Source organism: Pteropus alecto, unplaced genomic scaffold (assembly GCF_000325575.1).
Source record: "Pteropus alecto unplaced genomic scaffold, ASM32557v1 scaffold5, whole genome shotgun sequence".
Lineage (NCBI taxonomy): Eukaryota > Metazoa > Chordata > Mammalia > Chiroptera > Pteropodidae > Pteropus > Pteropus alecto.
Window position 1 is genome coordinate 15,033,979 of NW_006441953.1, and position 4,139 is coordinate 15,038,117.

The 4,139-nt window shown below is 38.1% G+C and overlaps 1 pseudogene; it reads left to right on the top strand.

The window, feature by feature from the left end:
- Positions 1–1,609: 1,609 nt before the first annotated feature.
- On the top strand, positions 1,610–3,016 carry LOC102886024 (annotated as a pseudogene).
- The last annotated feature ends 1,123 nt before the right edge of the window (positions 3,017–4,139 follow it).

The window sequence follows — 4,139 nt, forward strand, 5'->3', positions numbered from 1 at the left end:
GGGAAGAAAGGCAAAGTGATTATTAAGTAGGAGGAAAAAGACTTAGAAAAGAAACTCTCCCCATGGAAACCAGGAATAGAGTAAAAGGCATTCTTGTCTAACAGTAAGCTGATTATTTTTACTCAGTTTAAAGTTCCAATTCATATTTGGAGAGTTAAAAGTGTCTTAAGGTGTGAAAAAGACAAGTGATCTGAATAATTTAGCTTTTCTTTAGCGAAGCTTTAGATTCTGCACCGCAATGCATGTTGTCAAATACATTTCCAGAATTCAGTTCAGGCTGAATTCTTGGAGGGTATTCCAGTGATCGAAGGGTCACATGCAAAGAGAAATCATCTAAAGGAGTTTGAATATCACTATTTGGTTACCATTATTAAACCCTGTTTGCCATAGTCTGTGTTAGATGCTAGCTTTATTTCAATCCCTAGAATAACTCTATGGGCTAAATATATAAATTCAATTTTATAAATGAGGAGAATAAGGTACACAGAGAGAAAGTAACCTGATATCATTCATAGGTAGTAAATAGTTCAAGCAAGACATCAGGCCTGGCTAACTTCAAATCTGGACCTTGTTCCACTGCACTCTGATATGTCATTCATACTATATCATTTAGAAATTGTGATTGTCAACAACAGAAACTGACTATTATTATCTTAAGTAGAATAATATGGAAGAAAAACAGTGAGTTACAAAATAAATAATTCCCTGGAGAACTAGACTCTGTAAATCTTGCAAGAATCAAAGCAACTCTATAGGGTCGAGACCAGGAAGTAGAATGAGCAACTTTTAGCACAAGAAGCATGGCCAGGAGGACCAAGTCACTGCTGCTAAACACCACTGGATGTCACTGTAGTTGTCACTATCTGTCCTGTTATTTCCGTAGACAACAGTTCTGAATGCTGCTAGGTCTTGGGAGAAACTGACTTTGCCAGACTGCAAAAGATCCTTTCTCCTGGATGAGAGGGTAGCTACTTTACATGATTTTTCTTTACACCTATTTATTTACTTTAATTGACTTTCTTTACACATATTGAATTTACTAAGCTTACAACAACTCTATGAGGCTGTTCCCCCATTTTACAGCAAGAGAAACTGAGATACAAGGAGGTTAAGTAACTTGCTCAAGTTTGTATTACTAAAAAGATTTGGATGCTGATAGTCTGTTCCAGAGCCCATGCTCTAATACCACATGAAGTTCCCTATCGGATGTGAATAAGACACAATACTGGCAGTTTCATAAATCAATAAGCAATGACTAGACAATAGGCAATAGATAGACCCACTGAGGCTACCATTTATTAAATGATATTTTAAGAACCTTCTAATTGTCACTGTATTTTCATGTCTATTGTCTTATTGGATAAAGCAAACTTATGAGATAAATTGGCAAAATTATGACAATATAAAAGAAAGAAAAGAAAATCTATATACCTGCTCCAGCTCATTCAATTAATAACAGTCTGGACTATAATAAAAATGACATGATTTGAGATTAGATTTCTCCTCTGTCATTCCTGGTTGCCTACGAATAGTCACTGGCCTTTCTTTTCCACAATGGGTTTGCCACCAGAACACATGTTGTGAAAACCACTGCTAAATCTAAGCCAAAATGAGAAAGACAAAGACTCATGTCAACATCATCGTCATTGGACATGTAGATTCCAGCAAGTCTGCCACTACTGGCCATCTGATCTACAAATGTGTTGATATCAGTAAAAGAACCATCAAAAATTTTGAAAGGAAGGCTGCTGAGATGAGATAGCCCGCCATCAAGTATGCCTGCGTGTTGGATAAACTGAAAGCTGAATGTAAGCACAGTCTCACCATTGATATCTCCCTGTGGAAATTCGAGACCAGCAAGTATTATGTTACCATCATTGATGCCCCAGGACACAGAGACTTTATTAAAAACATGTTACAAGTACATCTCAGACTGACTGTGCTGTACAAATCATTGTTGCTGGTGTTGCTGATTTTGAAGTAGGTATTTTCCAGAACAGGCAGACCCGTGAGCATGCCCTTCTGGCTTACACACTAGGTGTGAAACAGTATATTGTTGATATTAACAAAATGGATTCCATTGCGCTGCCCTACAGCTAGAGGAGATACTAAGAAATTGTTAAGGAAGTCAGCACCTACATTAAGAAAACTGGCTACAACCCTGACATGGTAACATTTGTGCCAGTTTCTTGTTGGACTGGTGACAACTATCCTGGAGCCAAGTGCTAACCTGCCTTGGTTCAAGGGATGGAAAACCACCCATAAAGATGGCAATGCCAGTGTAACCACACTGCTTGAAGCTCTGGATTGCATCCTGCCCCCAACTTGTCCAACAAGCCTTTGTGTTGGCCCTTCCAGCATGCCTACTAAATTGGTGGTATTGGTGCTATCTCTGTGAGCCAAGTGGAGACTGGCATTCTCAAATCCAACATGGTGGTCACCTTTGCTCCAATCAACTGAAGTAAAGTCTGTTCAAATGTACCAGGAAGCTTTGAGTGAATCTATTCCTGGGAACAATGTGAGCTTCAATGTCAAGAATGTGTCTGCCAAAGATGATCCTTGTGGCAACATGGCTGATGACAACAAAAATGACACATCGATGAAAGCAGCTGGCTTCAAAGCTCAGATGATTATTGTGAACCATCCAGGCCAAATCAGTGTTGGATATGCACCTGTGCTGGACTGTCATACAGTTCACATAGCTTACTAAGTTGCCGAGCTGAAGAAAATTGATAGTCATCCTGGGAGAAAATTGGAAGATGGCCCAAAGCTTTTGAAATCTGGTGATGCTGCCATTGTTGATGTGGTTCCTGGCAAGCCCATGTGTGTTGAGAGCTTCTCTGACTATCCTCCTCTGGGCTGTTTTGCTGTTTGTGACATGAGACAGACAGTTGCTGTGGGTGTCATCAATGTAATGTACAAGAAGGCAGCTGGAGCTGGCAAAGTCATCAAATCTGCCCTGAATCTCAGAAGGCTAAATGAACATTATCCCCAGTACCTGCCACCCCAGTCTTAATCAGTGGTGGAAAAATGGTCTCAAAAGTGTTTATCTCAATTGGCCCTTTAAGTTTAATAGTAAAAGACTGGTTAATGATTGCAGTGCATCACAAAACCTTCAGAAAGAAAGGAGAATGTTCTGTGGACTATGGTTTTTGTGTGTGTCAATTTTAAAGTTACTAGTTTTTAAAATTAGTGTTTTTGAGTGGAAACAACTTGACCAAAAAGCTGTCACAGAATTTTGAGACCATTAAAACAAAGTCTAAAGAGAAAAAACAAACAAATATAAAACAAATAGCCACTGCCATCTGTTATATAGATTAACATGACACTTCATGCGATTGAAATGTATTTTCAACCCCTATTGGATTAGCTAAACTATATAAAGATGTAAAGAATGTTTTGGCAAGTTAAAAGATTATAGAGCATTAAAAAAATCTTAGACACACATCTCTGACCATTTGAGTTTAATGTCAGGGAAGAAAATGCCATTGTCTCCAAAATACTTGCTGGTGTCACAGGCATCTTATGAAAACGTATGTAGGAGGTCTCCAAATAATGTTTACCTTCACTTTGAGAAATTTCTTATCAGGCAAAATGATTTCTGTCTGTTTTGCAATTTCAGCATTTTTTGTTTACTTTTGGCCCTCATAATTTTATCTGGATGAAATTTTCCTCTATGTGATACAACTTATTATCCCTCTTCAACTGACCTGGTTTAGAGAGCTAAAAAGAAAAGAAAAAGAGCTCTCCTGAATAATGACTATTATTCTAACTTTTCTCCTAATGCAATATCAGGGAGTGGAGGAGAGCTGTTTCGTAGGTTGTTAACAGGGAAGACAGGTTCACATGAAACGTGAGAGAAAAGCCATGGACTTTGAGAGGTATGATAAAAACCACTGGCTGCTAATCGTCTTTCTTTTCAAAGTCATGGGTTGCCTCTCATTGGGCATTTTTCCATGACTGGTACTAGTTTAAACTGAGTTCTGAAGTCCAGCATTAATTGAACTCTTATTCATTGTATGTCCTTGGAAATTAGTGTACTGAGCAAATATCTCCCTTGAAAAATTATAAAAATCAGATATAATGTAAGAAAATCGCTTGGCACTTAATAGATGTTCAATAAATGAAATCAGTATTTA